The sequence below is a fragment of the Triticum urartu genome, chromosome 4 (genome assembly GCF_003073215.2).
Source record: "Triticum urartu cultivar G1812 chromosome 4, Tu2.1, whole genome shotgun sequence".
Taxonomy (NCBI): Eukaryota; Viridiplantae; Streptophyta; class Magnoliopsida; order Poales; family Poaceae; genus Triticum; species Triticum urartu.
The window spans coordinates 358,254,193-358,274,750 of NC_053025.1; positions in this window are offsets into that span (position 1 = coordinate 358,254,193).

Here is a 20,558-nt window from a genome sequence, read left to right on the forward strand (position 1 = left end):
CTCGCCTTTGCTGGCGTACCATGTCTTGGCCGGTGTTTTCCACAACGTGTCTAACTCCTCTTGAAGTAGCCCAGATACAAATTAATATTATTTCCTGGTTGTTTCGGCCCTTGAATAAGCATGCTCGTATGAATGTACTTCGATTTCATGCACAACCAGGGGGAGGTTGTACATCCATACAAACACGGGCCATGTGCTATGGTTGGTGTTCTGGTTGCCAGGCGGATTCACGCCATCAGTACACGCGCCAAGCACGATGTTCCTTGCATCACATTCAAAATACCGATAGAATCTGTTCAACGCTCTCCACTGGCTTCCATCCTTGACGTGTCTCAGCTTCGGATCATCTCCATCGTTGGGCTTCTTCCTCTCCGCGTGCCAGCGCATTAGCTTTGCTTCCTTGGGATCTACAAAATACCTCTGGAGACGGGGAGTGATCGGTAAGTACCATACCACTTTCTAGGGACATTTCTTCCCAGCCTTCTTGTATCGAGAAGCATTGCACACCGGACAGCTTGTTTTTTCCGTGTGCTCCTTCCGATAAATTATGCAATCGTTGATGCATGCATGGTATCTAACGTGTGGCAGATCAAGAGGGCACACGATCTTCTTGGCCTCATCAACACTACTAGGACATAGATTACCCGCGGTAAGAACATCCTTTAGGTACTTGAGATGCTCATCGAGGCTAGTGTCGGTCCATTCGTTTTTAGCCTTCGTCTTCAGGAGTTGGAGCGTGCAACTCAAGCGGGTCACCTCAGGATTGGAACCATCATACAATGGAGTGTTCGAGTCTACCACCAGTTGCTCCAGCTTAGCCTCCTCTCTAGAAGCAGCTCTCTCAGTACTCGTCTCCTTGCGAAACAATTCTTGAACATGAGGGTCCCGCACGATTGAACTTAGTACCGACGAACTCTACTGTGTGGAGTCCATGTCATTCTCTCCGCTGCCATGTCCGGCCCCTTCTCCGCCGCCATGTCCGGCCCCTTCTCCGCCGCCATGTCTGGCCTCTTCCCCACCGCCATTATCGATCATCTCTTCGTCTTTCCCCGTGTCATCATTGCCTGCCCTATCGGCATCCTCAACATCGTCATCCTCATCTTCAATTATCCACCGAGTATAGCAATCCATGAAACTAGTCATGAGCAGGTGTGCTTCGACACGACCATCGTCATGGGGGTCGAGCCAAACTATTCCTTTGCATTTTCAACACGGACATAAAACCTCTATCCGGTTATTTTATTTCATGTCCTACACCGCCGACCGCAACCACCTCTCCACCATCGTTCCACTGACCATCGTCAACTCTGCACGATAATAATAAACAAATTGATTATAAAAATGCGTGCATGCATCAAAGTCATACAAAAATTCGGCATGACCTTCCTTAAAAATAGGACATGGAGTTGGGTGGGCACTTTTGGTCCATATTTGTAGCAGCGCGGGTTACGCCGAGCGCGCTACTGCTAAGCACTTGTCAGTAGCGGGTTTTCCACACCCGTGCTACTGCTAATTAGCAGCAGCGCTCCTTTTTGAGCCGCGCTGCTACTAAGATTCTGTGTATAGGGTTTTCCCTAGTAGTGATGTGTTGACGGATGGATTCAATTGGAGCGTAGGGCTTGTTAGTTGTGTGATATATATTGTGCCTCCATGTATCCCCAACACCAGATTGCATAACCAGAAAGTTTCAGGAGTTTATAGGTGGGAATTCAAGTATCACGTAGGAATTCTTTCCAACAGACACATGATACGATATGGGATCTATCATATGTTTGTTCTAGCTTATTCTGCAAGCTAAATCCTTTGTTTTTTCGTTTTGAGTAGTGGTATTCGAGTTGCTTCAATGTCAAGTGTTGATTCCATACCTTTCCTAAGCAGTGTTCCCATACTTCTATGGGAATACTAATCCTCCTTCCTCGAGATTGTCTCTACAATTCTATTTCCAACCAGTGTGATTCTCTTCAAGATGACCCTATCACTTTTTTCCCATTTGCAAGATCCAATCTTAGTTTTCTCAACGGTGTTCGTTTCATCCGTCCCAAGCAGCCTTTGTTTTCTCACCCTCCCACCCCTTGTTTCTTCGAGGACTCTAATTTTCTTAATCGAGTATCCATCTTATGGATGTGAAGTTTCTTCATTCTTTCCTTCAATGTTCTTAGTCGGTGATTCTCATGAAGATGCTTAGGAGCTTCAAGTTCATCCTTCTTCTTTCTCATTTTCTTCCCCTGTGGATTCAATTCAAGCATCAATGTTGATCATACCCCTCTCCTCGTTTCAAATGCTTTCTCATGTCGGCGCACCTCTTAATCATTAACTTCTTGCTATTCATTTGTTCTGGAGTGCCTAAGAAATCTCAGAAGATTTGTGATCCACTCGTTCCATTTCGTGGTCGTTATCTCATTCAAGCCATTTAATTCAACCAGTGCAGCCTCCCTTTAAAAATCGTTTGACGGTGTTTCTTTTGAGCGGGCCCATAACCCACAGTTCTTTTCCCAGGATCTTACCTGACTCTTTTAATTTTTCGGACTTATTTCTCAAATCTTTTCAAAGTTTGACGTAAGAATGCATCATCATCAGTCAGATGACTTCTCCAAGATCGCTTTCAAATTCTTTCATGGTTGGTTCAACCTTTTAATTTTCATTCCGGAATGCCTCAACAATTTGTGTTGATGTTTCTCATCATCTTTCTCAACATTTGAAGACCGAAGAAGAGTTTTCCTCTAAATATTGTCTGTTCTCTCAAAGATCTCGTGGCTCTAGCTTCATGTTATCCTTTCAAATTGTTTCCAATCATGCGATTCTTTTCTTACCCATCCGGAGTATTTCAGGAACTGTTTTCCGTTTCGATTATCTGGAGGCCTTAGTTTCAGAATATTTCTTCGTTCCAAGTTTTCAGCTTTGTTCGTTCCCATATTGTACCGGTGCTTCATTCATGTATTCTCTAATGAGCTCGGGATCTCTTCATTCACTTGTATCGAAATTCTCTCAAGTATCTTCGTTCATTTTCCAATTCTTCCTGGTGATGCGTTCATTCTTGTAATCCTTACAGTGGTTCGTCCAACATTCCTCTTCCGTTGTTATCGTATCAATTTATTCATTGTTTCAATCCTACCGGTGGTTCGTTGAAGACCTTCCCAAGTTTGCGCTATATCTCTTTTAATCCTTTCTACAAGAATAAGTTGTATGCCAAATCCGTTGCTTGTCATCAATTTAAATTGGTGAAGGATACGCATAATGTAATTCTTATTATTTTTTCACCCAAGTGATCTAATTTCTTCTTTCCAGAGTTGTTCATCATGTCAAATTCTCGGTTTCAATTGTTTCATCTTTCTTTTTCCGGAGTTCCAAGTTTTTCTCGGTTATATCATCGCGAAGCTCCATCCAATCATTTCAAAGCTTAACCTTGACTTTTCAACTTCTCTTTGTTTTTATCATCCTTTTATTACCGCAGTTCTTTATGGAGGCTCTACATGGTGGTTTGTCAAGGATTCTTTTCATTCTTCAATTGTTCTTCAAAATTTCTCTCGAAGTTATGATCCGCCAAGTTATACTCTAAAATTAAACATGGTACTCAACACATGTTTTGTTTTTAGGAGCTCAAGCATTCTTCATCGTGCATTTTGAAGTGCAATTCTTCTTCATTATCTTTTGAGGTGGTCTTACACTGGTGCGCATTGTTGCTAAACAAACGGTTTTTAACCCCTTTCCGCAACAGCATATGGAACCGTCTCCAAGTGAGTGTGGGCGATAGGGGGTCCTTCCCACACGACCCAGAAACTGTCGATATAGGGAACCTTGATGCATATAGTTGTCCCTGTATAACCATTTCCGATATCTCGAATATCCCAAACGCTTCATCCTTGCTACTCGTTTGTGCTCGCATTGCCATCGCAGTCGGAGTTTTGTTGTTCTGCCTAAAACTAGGAAGATTCTAGGCACGGGAGCTTTCCAGGCAGATTCTAGGCAGATTCCAGTCATGGGAGATTTACGATGCCTGGCACATCACAAACAGTTCATGATTATAAAGCATGTATGATTTGTAGACAATCACACACATTTAGTTTTCCGGCACTGTATGTGATAGTGTTTGACATCACACACGCTTTGCGAACGGCAACTGTGTGCATGCTTGCACACGTTTCCTCTCTGTGAACCGTCTCGGATTATGGTGTATATTGCAAACGTTTGTGTTTTACCAACCGTGTGTGCCGTAATGACCTGCACAACATAATTTTTCCCTAATTTAATTGCTGCTATTTAAAATTGTACCTAATTTAAACTTGAAAGTAGGCTATAGCTTTATTCATATCCATCGGGTTCAGACAACCAATGCATTATTCGATTCATAGGTACATATGTTTAAGAATTACAGAAGCACCAAATAAAGAATGATGTACCAGGGTTCTATACTTGTACTATTACAGATGGTAAAGAAAGAGGCGACAGACATTCCAGTTGCTGAACAAGGTGAAGCGGAATGGCCCTATTGTGCTCTCCTGGATTCAGAAGGCATGCAGGACTCTAGTCCAACCTCTTGTGATGGTCGGATGCCAATCATGTAGTTTGAGAGATAATCTTGAGTAAACTGCTTCAGGATCCACTACAAAAGAAAGAAGATTCAGATATTGTCATCCTGTAGTTAAAAGAAGGCTACAGGGTTCTTACTTACCAACCTGCAGTTCACTGTTGTCTTGCATAAGAAGAAGGCTACAGGGTTCCTACTTACCATCCTGCAGTTCACTATTGTCTTGCATAAAGTGTAAACAAATAGTTCGATTGACATCTTTTGACCCATTTTAGTAACAATCTTTATCAGTTTCCTCACTTGATGCTGGTTCATGAATATCTCATTGCCCCATACACACAAAGGGTCGAAGTGTGGATCTTTGGCAATGATATATGTACCTAAAAGCACCAAGTTAATATTAGAAGCTAAACAACAATTGAAAATGATGTAGTACAATACTCCATCCATACCATTATATAAGATTTATTTACATGTATATCTAGACATCATTAGAACATTAAGGTAACACTCTTCCTTGTTGCTATGTAGCCTGGCATTGCATATTTAGTCATTCAGTACAGTGCATGTTGCTAAACAACAATTGAAAAACGAAAAGGCATGTTAACTGCAATATCCTTAAGAGCAACCAAATATGGTAATTCATAGTGGTATTGTTGAAATTGTTATTGATGAAATTAAACTGCACATCAAATAGTTGCACATATAGAGCATCACATTGTGAAGAACTGAAATAAACAAGTCATAAGGACATCTCTAGGCGATCCTTAAAAAGTTAAAGGACTAAAACCCTTAGTGGATATATATATATGCTCTAGCAATTTTTGGGCTTTTCTAGTCGATCCCCTAAACTTAATGTTGTAAACTTCAATTTGATCAAGTTCAAAGCAGGTTCAACTGAAAGTAGCATGCATTCAAACATAAACATAGATAGTTTTGCATAACCGAACATAAAACATAAATTTAAACTAAGCTAAACTACTTTCGGTTGAAGTAGAGGTCGAGCCAATCCTTCCTCATCATGTACGGTGTGCCGTGAGATGGGTTCGGGCCAGTACCGTCGTCGGGGTCGTTGGGGAAGGCACTCCTCCACTCGTCGATGTCGGTCTCCTCGTCCTCAGGGCCCACCTCGATGCCCTCCGTGCCGCCGTCGCCGCCGCCTTCGACCTCGTCATTAGAGGATAGCCCGATAACCTCGCCGCCCTCCGCGCTGCCATCCTCGGCGCCTTCGGCCTCGTAATCGGAGGAGAGCGCGATGACCTCGCCGCCCTCCACACCGGCAAAGATCGCCCGCTCTGCCTCCATGAGCTCCGGGTGCTGTCGGCGGAGCTCTTGCATGTAGGCCCCGTCGGCACCCTCGGCCTCGAGACGCTCCCCCGCCTCGCTGCCCTCCCGTGCCATAGACGAGCTCACAATCCCTGGCTTCGATGGAACGAGGTGGCCTGGACATTTGCCGAAGGGGAAATTGAGCCTAGCCTCCGCGCTGTGGTAGCGGACTTGCCAGCGGTCGTACTCCATGGCCGCTAGCTCGGCCGTGTGGAAGCTACCGAGCCACCGGCGGGTGTGGGTCTCTCGATCCGTAATCTTGGCGACCCAAGTCCCCTACTGCCGCTGCCGGACCCCGAGGTAGGACTTCATCGGTTGTGGGTCCAGGGGAGGACAGGGAAGTACTCGAACCGGCATAGGGGCGCGACGGCGGGCGGATCGGGGGACCGGTGACGGCGGATCGGGCCCGCGGAGGACGACCGGGACACCTCGGTGGCCACCTCACCGGCGTCGGGCGAAAAGGCCACGATAAACCTCTTTTTGACCATTAGCTACTTGAGCTCCCCGGCACACAAGCAGAGGTTGAGGATGGAGGCGCCGGTGATGGCGGCGACCTACCAATGGTTTCGAGGGTTGTGTGTGTCTGTGTGACGGAGGTTTTGTTTGAGGAAATACTGCGGCAACTGAAAATTTTACTTGGAGGTAGTAACAAGGCAGGGCTAATGAAAATTTGGAGTAAGGGCAAGCAGATATTTTTGAGATTGTGAGGGCTGCAGAGGCGGGAGTAAAATGTCGGGGCTATTGAAAATTTGAATCAAGGGACTGAAGCAGAGAGGGATGCAGAGGCGGGAGTTTTGGGGGAGCGAGTTAGTGTGCTTGACAGGTCGGCTATGGACTGTAGCCGACGTACCTTCTCGTGTAAGCCATAGGCGTACTATACACTCACGGTGCTCCAAGATATTTTGTACTACATCTCACACGGTTGGTGAGAATAAACTATGTGGGATCTAATTGATTTGAATTACAAAATGGGGTCACAGCGGCAATGGACGGTGTTTGAATTGCTAGACCTTTTATTTGCAGTGAACATGCAACTGCATGTGTGTCATAAAAGAATTGGAATTATTCAGGGTTCGTTTGGACATTTCATACATTAAACTAGTTTTCTAGCCATTTCAGGAGCACAATTTAAAAACGAACTACATGCACATGCTTTGGTGCATACAAATTGGTTGAAAAATCAAATCTGTGTCCCTCAGTGCATCTTCGGTCCCATGGAAGAAATGGGAATAAATTTTTCGGGGTTCGTTTGGCCTTTTTTTATACATTAACTGGGTTTTCTATACATTTTATGTGCATAATTCAAATTTGAACTACAACCACATGTTCCAATGCACCAAAGTTTGTTGAAAAATCACATGTGTGTCTGTGGGGGAATTTCCAGGTCCCATGCAAGAGATGGGAATGAAATTCAAACACCATGGCACTATTGATTGCCGGCAAAACATTGAGATGCCTGGTTTTAAAATTCTAGTAAATCCAAAACTCATCTGAAATTCATGAAACTTGGCATGCTATCATGGAGCGGCATCAACATGCCATGGTGAAAATTTTGTCCCATTTGGGGCAGGTTTGGGTATAAGCTTCTCACAAACCAGAGCTTTTCACAACAAGCATGATGGTTTCGATAGGGAACATACCACCTTTGGTGACGGGACGATATCCGTTGCCTCTTATTGCTTTCAAAAAATTTCTAGTATCAACATAGAACAACATGAGTGTTGTGTTCATTCTTGGAATTTTTCAGGGTTCGTTTGGCCTTTTTTATAAATTAACTAGGTTTTCTAAGCATTTTATGTGCACAATTCAAATTTGAACTACAAGCACATGCTCCAATGCACCAAAGTTGGTTGAAAAATCACATGTGTGTCCTTGGGTGAATTTCTAGGTCCCATGCAAGAGATGGGAATGAAATTCAAACACCAAGGCACTGTTGATTACCGGCAAAACATTGAGATGCCTGGTTTTTAAATTCTAGTAAATCCAAAACACATATGAAATTCATGAAACTTGGCATGCTATCATGGAGCGGAATCAACATGTTGTGTTGAAAATTTTGTCCCATTTGGGGCAGGTTCGGGTATAAACTTCTCACAAACCAGAGCTTCTCACAACAAGCATGATGGTTTCGATAGGGAACATACCACCTTTGGGGACGGGACGATACCTATTGTCTCTTATTGCTTTCAAAAAAATTCTAGTGTCAACATAGAACAACAGGAGTGTTGTGTTCAATCTTGGAATTTTTCGGGGTTTGTTTGGCCTTTTTATGCATTAACTGGGTTTACTAGGCATTTTATGTGCATAATTCAAATTTGAACTACAAGCACAACCTCCAATGCACTAATGTTGGTTGAAAAATCACATGTGTGTCCTTGGGTGAATTTCTAGGTCCCATGCAAGAGATGGGAATGAAATTCAAACACCAGGGCACTATTGATTGCCGGCAAAACGTTGAGATGCCTGGTTTTTAAATTCTAGTAAATCCAAAAATCATATGAAATTCATGAAACTTGGCATGCTATCATGAAGCAGCATCAACATGTCATGAAAATTTTGTCCCATGCAGGTTCAGGTACAAGCTTCTCACAAACCAGAGCTTCCCACAACAAGCATGATGGTTTCGGTAGGGAACGTACCACCTTTGGGGACGAAACGATATCCATTGCCTCTTATTGCTTTCAAAAAATTTCTAGTGCCAACATAGAACAACATGAGTTTTGTGGTCATTCTTGGAATTTTTCAGGGTTCGTTTGGCCTTTTTATAAATTAACTAGGTTTTCTAGGCATTTTATGTGCACAATTCAAATTTGAACTACAAGCACATGCTCCAATGCACCAAAGTTGGTTGAAAAATCACATGTGTGTCCTTGGGTGAATTTCTAGGTCCCATGCAAGAGATGGGAATGAAATTCAAACACCAAGGCATTGTTGATTACCGGCAAAACATTGAGATGCCTGGTTTTTAAATTCTAGTAAATCCAAAACACATATGAAATTCATGAAACTTGGCATTCTATCATGGAGCGGAATCAACATGTTGTGTTGAAAATTTTGTCCCATTTGGGGCAGGTTCGGGTATAAACTTCTCACAAACCAGAGCTTCTCACAACAAGCATGATGGTTTCGATAGGGAACGTACCACCTTTGGGGACGGGACGATATCTGTTGTCTCTTATTGCTTTCAAAAAAATTCTAGTGTCAACATAGAACAACAGGAGTGTTGTGTTCAATCTTGGAATTTTTCGGGGTTTGTTTGGCCTTTTTATGCATTAACTGGGTTTACTAGGCATTTTATGTGCATAATTCAAATTTGAACTACGAGCACAACCTCCAATGCACTAATGTTGGTTGAAAAATCACATGTGTGTCCTTGGGTGAATTTCTAGGTCCCATGCAAGAGATGGGAATGAAATTCAAACACCATGGCACTATTGATTGCCGGCAAAATGTTGAGATGCCTGGTTTTTAAATTCTAGTAAATCCAAAACTCGTATGAAATTCATGAAACTTGGCATGCTATCATGAAGCAGCATCAACATGTCGTGCTAAAAATTTTGTCCCATTTGGGGCAGGTTCGAGTATAAGCTTCTCACAAACCAGAGCTTCCCACAACAAGCATGATGGTTTCGGTAGGGAACGTACCACCTTTGGGGACGAAACGATATCCATTGCCTCTTATTGCTTTCAAAAAATTTCTAGTGCCAACATAGAACAACAGGAGTGTTGTGTTCAATCTTGGAATTTTTCGGGGTTCGTTTGGCCTTTTTATGCATTAACTGGGTTTTCTAGGCATTTTATGTGCATAATTCAAATTTGAACTACAAGCACATGCTCCAATGCACTAAGGTTGGTTGAAAAATCAGATGTGTGTCCTTGGGTGAATTTCTAGGTCCCATGCAAGAGATGGAAATGAAATTCAAACACCAGGGCATAGTTGATTGTCGGCAAAACATTGAGATGCCTCATTTTTAAATTCTAGTAAATCCAAAACTCGTTTGAAATTCATGGAACTTGGCATGCTTTCATGGAGCGGCATCAACATGCAGTGGTAAAATTTTTGTCCGGTTTGGGGCAGGTTTGGGTATATGCTTCTCACAAATCAGAGCTTCTCATGACAAGCATCATTGTTTCGGTAGGGAACGTCCCACTTTTGGGGACGAAACAATATCCACTGCCTCTTATTGCTTCCAAAAAATTTCTCGTGTCAACTTAGAACAACAGGAGTGTTGTGTCAATTTTTGTAATTTTTCGGGGTTCTTTTGGACATTTTTATGCATTAACTGAGTTTTCAATGCAGTTGTGTGCATAATTCAAATTTGAACTACATGCGCATGATCCAGTGCATATAAATTGGTTGGGAAAAAAATATGTGTCCGTGGGTGCATGCTTAGGTCCCATGCAAGAAATGGGAATGAATTTCAAACACCAGGGCACAGTTGGTTGCCGGCAAAACATTGAGATGCCATGTTTTTAAATTCTAGTAAATCCAACACTCGTCTGAAATTCATGAAACTTGGCATGCTTTCATGGAGTGGCATCAACATGCCGTGGTAAAAATTTTGTCTGGTTTGGGGCAGGTTTGGGTATATGCTTCTCACAAACCAGAGCTTCTCACAACAAGCATCATGGTTTCGGTAGGGAACGTCCCACCTTTGGGGACGAAACATATCCACTACCGCTTGTTTCTTCCAAAAATTTTCTCGTGTGAACATAGAACAACAGGAGTGTTGTGTCAATTTTTGTAATTTTTCGGAGATCTTTTGGACATTTTTATGCATTAACTGAGTTTCCAATGCATTCATGTGCATAATTCAGATTTGAACTACATGCACATGCTCTAGTGCATATAAAATGGTTGAAAAATCAAATCTGTGTCCTTGGGTGCATGCTTAGGTCCCATGCAAGAAATGGGAATGAATTTCAAACACCAGGGCACCGTTGATTGCCGACAAAACATTGAGATGCCTGGTTTTTAAATTCTAGTAAATCCTAAACTCGTATGAAATTCATGAAACTTGGCATGCTATCATGGAATGGCACCCGACATGATGTGGTATTTTTCGTGTCCATTTTGAGAGAAGGCGCACGCGAATAATGAAAACTAACAAAGGCATTTTGAAAAAATAGCTGCCACTTTAATATATCAAATGTTTTTATAATTCAAACCGTGTGCGTTTTGTTAACCATTCATGTGCCACCATCTGTCATGGTTTTAATGGCTGTAGGAGGTGCCGTGCGGACAGCTGCTTGACCTTGACTGATCCGGAAGCGTGCGAGCGCAGGCTAACCAAGAGGCATGCAAGCTGTCCTCCAATGAGCAGGCTCACCGGGAAGCATGCGAGATATACGCTGTGCAGGATCACTGGGAAGTGAGCCCTTTGACTTCCATGGCCGCCCGCCTCCCTCTCCATTAATGGTGCCCGAGCCGCTGTTTAATACGGGAGGCCTTACTATTCGCCTCCCATTCCCTTGCCCCCCCCCCCCCGCAGACCTCCAACGCCATGGCGCAGAATGATCATCTACCACTAGTCTTCAAATTTGGTGAAGTCGACTCCGAGCCGGATGAGATAGAAACTAAGGAGGAATGGGGCCTCATGGACATGGCCCAGAACGAGCTGGCCTCAGCGGTTGCTGCCCCTGCTCCCGTCCCAGCTCCCATACCCACGCCCACGCCAGTGACCATCCTTGTAGCATTGATGGGCTGGTCGCCGAGCACTATCGCAGAGATGGAAGCCGTGGGCATCAGCGAGGCCCCCGCGGACCCGCGCGAGCTCGTGTACATGCCACCGCCAGCACCTGTGCCCATGCTCGTGTGCGCCCCTCCACCCACCGTGGCACCGGCCCCCATGCGTTTGGCTACACCCTCCGCGCCTGTGCGCGCCCCTCCACCCACCTCGGCGCCGGTCCCCGTGCGTTTGGCTGCACCCGTCACGCCCGTGCCCGTGTGCCCCCCCCCCTCAGCGGCATGGGACGCTGCCGTCGACCGCTACCTCTCAACGGTGCTAGTTGCAGTCCTCCCGTGCCCCGCCCGTCAATCGCACGATGACATGATGTTAGGTTTACAAGTGAAGAACATTTTGTGCTGCCTTGAAGACTTCAGCAACGGCGTCCCGGAGGATGACAACGACAATGACGGCGTGGCACGCCGCCTCCGCCGCCGCCGGAAATAGTTTTTTGGGGTTTAATACTGTATCTCGAATTCTCGATCATATGAATATAAATTAGTAGTGTGACTGAATGAAAGATATGGTTTGAACGAACTTGCATTTTTCTCTCTTAATGTACAGACTTATCAAATGATTTTATTTTTACTAAAACGTCAAATGTTTTAAAATATTAAACACTCATCACAAACGTTTTAGTTAGAACACCCGTATGCAAACCAAGAGCTTCCCCGTGAAGCCAAGGGAAAATGTGCCGAGCAGGATTTCTGCATCCCTTCAACACAAACGGTTGTTTTGCATGACCCGTGTGCAACCACGTACAAACAATTGGGTAAGATTTGCATATCTGTCATTTTGGGTATGTTGCCATTTCTCAAACTGGAAAGATCGACATTTGTTTATCTACTAACATTACCATTTTTCAACCTTGTAACACTGCGATTTGTCAAAATATGCAGCTACAAATCACTAGCACTATCTAATTTTTGCAACTAAAATAACTAGCACTGTTCATGTGGACACCACTAGCAGGCGTGAGTTCATGGATGCATATACAAATGTACTGTTGATTACATACAACAAGTCATCAACTCACAACGACAACAAGGATACACATTGGATTATAGATCATTTCCAACAAAACATTCTAGTAAAGTTTTTCTCACACAACAAATAACAAGGCGATGAAATGAACTTCAGCTCAACCACTCATCAGCGTTGGAAACGCTTGCTTTGAACCAGAAGTGATTCTCTGGGAGGGGCCAGCTACTGTCAATTTCGAGACCAACACAGGACTGATCATCCAGGCTGAAGCGGCCTATTTCAATACCCATATTGGGACGGTAGGGAAGCATAGTAATGTCCAAGGTATAGATACATTTGGTTCTCATAAATGGTAGTAACGTTGTGTCAACAGCAGCTGGATCGCCTTCCACCATCATTCGATAGTTTTTCCAAGGAAGAGCAAGTTTCCTCCAAGACTTTCAATACTGAACCAGGGAGAAGGTGTTGGCGCTAGTACACCAGTATCCATCCCGAATACCCTGCAACAGATGTTGGAATAGGTCCGGAGAGTGCGACCATACGAGACAACACCTACTTCCTTAGTAACATCAGTAGTGCCCCGTATACAGACAAGAAGAGGTGATCCATCGGAATAAGTTGCTAGGTGCCACTGAGTATATGGGTCCTGCTCGTCCTCATGCTCGTGAATAAAATTTTCACAGGACCTTGGAAACACAAGAAGGTTAATTAGTAAAGGGAAACTAGCTAACACGCAAGCATGCGGGTGAAACAATTATAATTATGGTGTAAGACAAGCGTATCAAAATCATGAGGATTCCATGCAAAAACAGTGCCACGAGTGGTGCCAGCAAACACAAGACCCTCGTATTGAATTGCATCACAGTACCCATCCGTGTATAGAAACTGATTTTTGAGCAATATCCATCGAGTCGTACCATGAAGGACGGCAACAAGCTTTTCGAAGATAGCGACAACATAAGCATTCCTATAACCCCAAGAGCGGTTGGGAAATCGACAAATTGCTATCTTTCGTAGACGACAATCAGCATGATTGTATTTGAGCTCATGTAGAATACCGGTGTACTCAACCTCTAGGCAGTCATCTGAGATTTTACGAAGTGGAACCCGGTGAAGAGTGTACACATTCACAAGTTCCTACTCGCAGTTGTACCCAATATAAACAACCCAATCTCCATTTGCGCCTGCCAAAGCCTTGCCCTCACGGGATGGCATCTTAACATCGTACATATCATTATCAAGCGGCATCAACTTACACAAGGCGAGGCTTCCCTCGTCCCCGCGCCAGTCAGCAGGGTCACGGAGAAGAATATAGGGGAGATCAAACCACTCCTGGACCCTTGGGTTCCTTGTAATGATGTTATTAGTTGAGTCGAGAATGGTCTTGAATGAACCTGCCATGCTAGTCGAGGTGATGACATTGCATCGATCAATGAGTTCCTCCATCGCGTCATCATTCAGATCGGGGCAAGAATAACGGGGTCGTTTCCGGCTTGTTCCCTCCATGGAGAAGATGATCAAACAATGGAAGAAGGAAGGGTGAAGGAAAATGGAGGAGGGAGGAAGAGGTAGCGTGCGACAGCAGTTCCAAATCGAGAGGAAAAGGCGAAGAGTTGGTGGACGGTTGCCACGGTACACAAAGAGGCGCCTGGGGAGAAAATGGTTTCCACAAAGGTCACGCACTGACGACAAGGGCCGAGTGAACCGCATACAATCACATCGCACAACACACACGTCTTGTTAAGTTGAACCGTTTCTGTTCTCTTGTGCCAACGCAAACACTTCATCTGAGTGAACCGCACGCCGTATATCGCACACACCTTGATCTGGCTGACCGTTTCTTTTGTGTTGCCTAATGACAAACAATTCATCCGAGTGAACCGTATGCTGTATATCGCACACACCTTCATCTGGCTGCCCGTTTATTTTGTTTTGCCTAATCACAAATAGTTCATCCGAGTGAATAGTATGCTATGTATCGCACATGCCTTCATCTGGCTGCCCGTTTCTTTTGTTCCTCCTCACTGCAAACAGTTAATTGCACTGAACCGTATGCCCTTCATCGCACACGCAACTAAAATCTGAACCGTGTTTATTGCGTCCTCCATCGCAAATGTTTTATACATTTCTGACGGTTTTCATACACCACCGTTTGCAACTATGGCCTCGCACATAGTTTCTTGAAGGGTCTCTGATTGTAGTGTCGCGTTAGCAGCATCCTGCAGTAGTGCTATATCATTATTGACAATTTCCCTTCGTGTTTCATGATTCGCAAGTTGTTAAGAGTGAGATATTTAAACCCATCATTTTTTGTTCGTTCAGGAGGTCCTTTGCAACCCATCAATCTCTTCATTGGAGTTATCTTGGGTTATATTTCACCTAAAGCCCCTAAGGATTGTTTCTATTTATGGTGCTTATAAATGACCCAAGTTCTTCATTTATCCTCCCGGTGAAATAAGTTTCTCGTCTCCTTGTTGACATCAATCAAATCTATTGTTTCCGTTAGTGGCAGAATTTTAGCTCATAATTTTGAGACATTTTCCATAGGCCCACAACAACCTTATTCTTTATTGTTTAATTTTCAACAACTCCATTCAATCCTTCTTTCTAAGGATGCCTTCAAATTCATTGGTGGTAGAAGTTATCATTTTATTCTACTTTCTTTCTTCCTAATGATCTAGCTTCTATTCATTCGTTCCGGAAGCATTGTGATGTTGCACTCTTTGACCCGTCATTCCATTTGTGTCAAAGATCATTTTCTTTCCTTTGCTTATCATTCAACCGGAGTATCGTGTCCTTCATTCAAGTTCTCTCATCTTATCAAGTTTTGCCTCCCTTCTCAACCGGAGTGCTGTCTGAAGACTTTCTTACCCCTTGTGCCGTTCTTTCAATAGTTCCGGAGGCAGTGTGTTGTTGATTTCATCAAGTATCATCACATCTTGAAAAGTTCATGTTCAATTCCTTCCATTTACAGTCGGAGTGCTGTCCAAATTATATCATTCTTATTCCTTCTCTATCTTGTTTTAACCGGAGTGTTGTGTCTATCATTCCTCTTCTAACCGGAGTTGCATCCAAGTGCTTTCATTTTGCCAAGTTCATATTCTATGCCTTCCATTTCCAACCGGAATGTTGTTGTGATCGATATTTATCGTTCCTTGTACATCTCGCTTCAACGCGAGTGCTTGCATGTACTTTTTGTCCATTTTAACCCTTTTCTTATGTCTTTCAACCTACAAGGTTCTTGTAATGTTCCTTGTTCCTCTTTTCTAACAAAGTGTTTTCAATTTTGTTCATCTTTGTTGTATTCATTCCTTCAATTTGTTCAACCTCTCAAGGTTCGTGGTTTCACTCGTTTGCCGAAGAAGCAACTTTGTTTTACCTTTTCCTCTCCCGCTTCTCTTTGGTTCCATCCTTAGATCTCGGGACGAGTTGTCTTGTAAGTGGAGGAGTCTTGTGATGCCCCAAGACCGACGCTCCAGACGCCTTCCATGTTTTGCGTGTCAGACATGTTATTTTTTTATTTGTCGCATTCATCATGTCATCATGTGCATTGCATCCTCATGTTTTTAAAACTTGCATCCGTCCCGGTCTCCCGTTTATCTCCATTGTCCGTTCTGAGCCTAGACAAACTCGCACGCGCCCGCGGCACGTCCGAAGTATTATTTTATAAGTGGCTGGGAAATGTTCTCGGAATGGGATGAAAGTTGCCGTGCGGTCTTGTTATGTTGTAGGTAGGCCGCCTGCCAAGTTTCTTCGCATTCGGAGCCCATTTGATGCCCCAACGGATAACTATAGCGGCATTATAGCCGGTTAAACGTCGGATGTTTTCGGTGTCCGAAAACTGTTGGCGGGCTTTCCCTCTCTTTCCTCCCTAGCCTATTTATTCTCGGTTGTCGGATTTCGATCGGAAGATCCAAACTTCCCTCCTTTCCATATATATAGTCTGCCCCTAGTCCATTTTGGAGCTAACCCTATTTCCTAGGGATCCTCCCCAACCGCCGCCACACTCATTTCCACCACACCACCTCGTCTTCACCGCTCGACCAACCAGCCTCCTCCTGCCTGGATTCCCTCCCGTACAACCCAGCCATCAGATCTGGATTGCCCGATCCAAATCGAACAGTCACAAGGCCCCCGCAGGTCCTCCAGCCCGATTCCTAAATCGAGCTCAGCTCGATCCCGAGCTCCTCAACGTCGCCGTCCGGCGAGTCACCGGCTCCAGCTGCCTCTCTGGCGACCCTGTGCTGCTCCGTCGCACCACCTCTCGCTCCCCAATCCCTTCCTTTCCCGTTTCCTTCCTTCTCCTTATCACATCTAGCTCCCTCTTGCTGATTTCCCTCGCAGGAGCCGCCATGGGGAACCACAAGCAGCTTCACCTCAGAGCTTCGTCCGTGCTACCATTTGCCCGGATCCGGCGCCGGCCGATCAGATCGACCCGTCTTCGCCTTTGTCGATGCTGCTGGCGCCCCAAGTTGCCCTGCCGCTGTCGTTCTCTGGCCATGGAGCCTCGTGAAAGTGCAACTATCCCTGGGTGGTTTTGGTAATTCCTAACAACATATAGCTCATTGAGCTAATGCTATTTGAAGATAAATATTTCAGGAAAGCTCAATGATTGGCATGACATGGATTAGAAAGTGGGCCCCTCAAAAAGCTAAGGCCAAAAGATTGGCTCAAGCTCAAAGCACAAGACTCTACATTTTACAAGACTCTACATTTTACTTTTAGTGATCCAAGATCACATTGAGTCCATAGGAAAAGGCGACACTATTAAAAGGGGGTGAGGTGTTGCTTAATGAGTTACTTGCTCAAAATTCTTAGTGCTATGCTCCAAAAACCCTCAACTACTTTCTCACATCCACATATGTCCCAAACCAAAAGTCAAACTCGGTCCCACCAAAATCTTCTACCCGGCACCACCGAGTTCACTTAACATAGCCACAGCCAGAAACCCTAGTCACTTCGGTCTCACCGATAGGGATATCGGTCTCACCGAGATGGGATTGCAAACTCTCTGTTTCCCTTCGTAACATTTTGGTCTAACCGAGATGAGCGATCGGTCCCACCGAGATTGCAATGCAAACTCTCTGTTTCCCCTTTGTAACGTTTCGGTTTAACTGAGATGAGCGAATCAGTCCCATCGAGTTTGTCTGACCAACTCTCTGTTTATTTATGTAACACCCACGATGCGGCTATATCTCCCACGTGTCGAGGCACGAATTAGAGGCATAACCGCATTGTGGTTTTGTCGCAAGACGGGTAGTCTTCACAGAATCCCATGTACTGAATAAGAAAGGGATAAAGAGTTGGCTTACAATCGCCACTTCACACAATTAACAAGTTAAACATACATCATCCAGAGTACAATCAAGGTCCGACTACGGAACCAAAATAAAAGAAGACAACCCCAAATGATAGATCCCCGATCATCCCAACTAGGCACCACTACTGATCGTGCGGAAAAGACACATAACAACAACCAAGATCTTCATCGAGCTCCCGCTTGAGCTCGGTTACGCCACCTGCACTAGTATAATCAGCACCTGCAACTGTTTGGAAGTATCTTTGAGCCACGGGGACTCAACAATCTCACACCTGCGAGATCAAGACTATTTAAGCTTATGGGTAGGATAGGGTAATGAGGTGGAGCTGCAGCAAGCACTAAGCAAATATGGTGGCTAGCATACGCAAATAAGAGCGAGAAGAGAAGCAACGCAACGGTCAAGAAGCTAGAACTGATCAAGAAGTGATCCAGAAACTACTTACGTTCAAGCATAACACAAGACCGTGTGCACTTACCGGACTTCGCCGAGAAGAGACTAGCACGGTTACACATGCGGTTTATGTATTTTAATTAAGTCAAGTGTCAAGTTCTTTACAAACGGACATTAACAAATTCCCATCTGCCACATAACCGCGAGCACGGCTTTCGAAAGTTTATACCCTGCAGGGGTGTTCCAACTTAGCCCATCACAATCTCTCATGGTCAACGAAGGATATTCCTTCTCCCAGGAAGACCGGATCAGCTCGGAATCCCAGTTACAACACATTTCGACAATGGTAAAACAAGACCAGTAAAGCCGCCCGATGTGCCCACAATCCCGATAGGATCTGCACATATCTCGTTCTCAGGGCACACTGGATAGGTCAAGCTACGAGTAAAATCAGCCCTCAAATTGCCTCGAGGTGGCCCCGCAGGTTGCCCGGCTCGGACCGACACTTAGAGAAGCACTGGCCCAAGGGTTTAAAATAAAGATGACCCTCGGGTTGGCCGACCCAGGGGAAGGGCAATAGGTTGTTAGGCAAATGTAAAACCAAGGTTGGGCCTTGCTGGAGGGCTTTTATTCAAGGCAAACTGTCAAGGGGTTCCCATAACACCCAACCACGTAACGAACGCAAAATCAAGAAACATAACACCAGTATGACGGAAATTAGGGCGGCAAGAGTGGAACAAAATGCCAGGCAAAAGGCCGAGCCTTCCACCCTTTACCAAGTATATAGATGAATTAATTAAATAAGAGATATTGTGATATCCCAACATGTCCATGTTCCAACATGGAACAAACTTCAACTTCACCTCCAACTAACAACGCTATAAGAGGGGCTGAGCAAAAGCGGTAATATAGCCAAACAACGGTTTGCTAGGAAGGTGGGTTAGAGGCTTGACATGGAAATATGGGAGGCATGATAAACAAGTGGTAGGTAGCGCGACATAGCGATAGAATGAACAACTAGCAAGCAAAGATAGAAGTGATTTCGAGGGTATGGTCATCTTGCCTGAAATCCCAGAAGGAAGAAGAACGAGTCCAAGAAGTAGATGACCCAACGTAGTCGAACGAATCCTCAAAACTCCGGAACGAACCGAAGCTAACAAGAGAAGCAACCCGGAAACAGGCAAGCAACATAGTAAACAACCATCACATAAACATGGCATGATGCACAACCAAGTATGATGCATGTCCGGTTTAAATATGCATGGCATGGCAAAGTGCACAAACAAAACTAAAAGTTAAGTGGAGCTCAATATGCGACGAGTTGCATATTGACGAAACACCACATTCAATTACTTAGTTCTCTCTCGTTTATGTACCCAACAATATTAAATGTTATTAAACATGGCAAGGGGTGAAGCATATGAAAACTACCTATCTAGGCAAGTTTAAATGAGGCCGGAAATAACAAACACAATTCCAGAAAATCCTCATGTGCATATTTTAGGTTTGGTACTGTTTTTAGAGTTGTTAAACATGCAAAGTAATGCCACCATGTTAAACTATGATTTTTTCTACCACATTAAATTACTTAGTTCTCTCTCATTTATGTACCCAACAATATTAAATGTTATTAAACATGGCAAGGGGTGAAGCATATGAAAACTACCTATCTAGGCAAGTTTAAATGAGGCCGGAAATAACAAACACAATTCCAGAAAATCCTCATGTGCATATTTTAGGTTTGGTACTGTTTTTAGAGTTGTTAAACATGCAAAGTAATGCCACCATGTTAAACTATGATTTTTTCTACCCCATTTACATATAAATTTTATTTAAAATGGAGCTACGGTTAATTAGTTATGAAATAAATCATTTTAACATTGCATTAGAGCAAATTTAAGCAAACATCATTTTAAGCATTTCAAATATGGATAAAAGTAGCATATTATGAAACTACACAAAATTCTAAGCATTTTACATATATGAAGTTTTTACATGTGATGCATGGTTGGTAAGTTATTAAATGCATGATGACTAGGGTCTTTTCAGTAAAACTGCACTCTCTGGAAAAAATAGCTAAATCGCAGAGGCAGAAAAAATACATGTGGGTTGAAACTACAGGATGGCCCAATAGGAGAAATCAAAAGAAAAGGAGGGGCGCTGAGGGGTGGCCTCACCCAGTCGTCCTTGGCCCGTTCGGTGTAGGATTGGAGGAGGCCGAATCTTGGGGGAAGCAGGTTGGGCCTTGGCAGCGGCCCAGCAAGGCGGTGGATGAGTGCGCGGTCA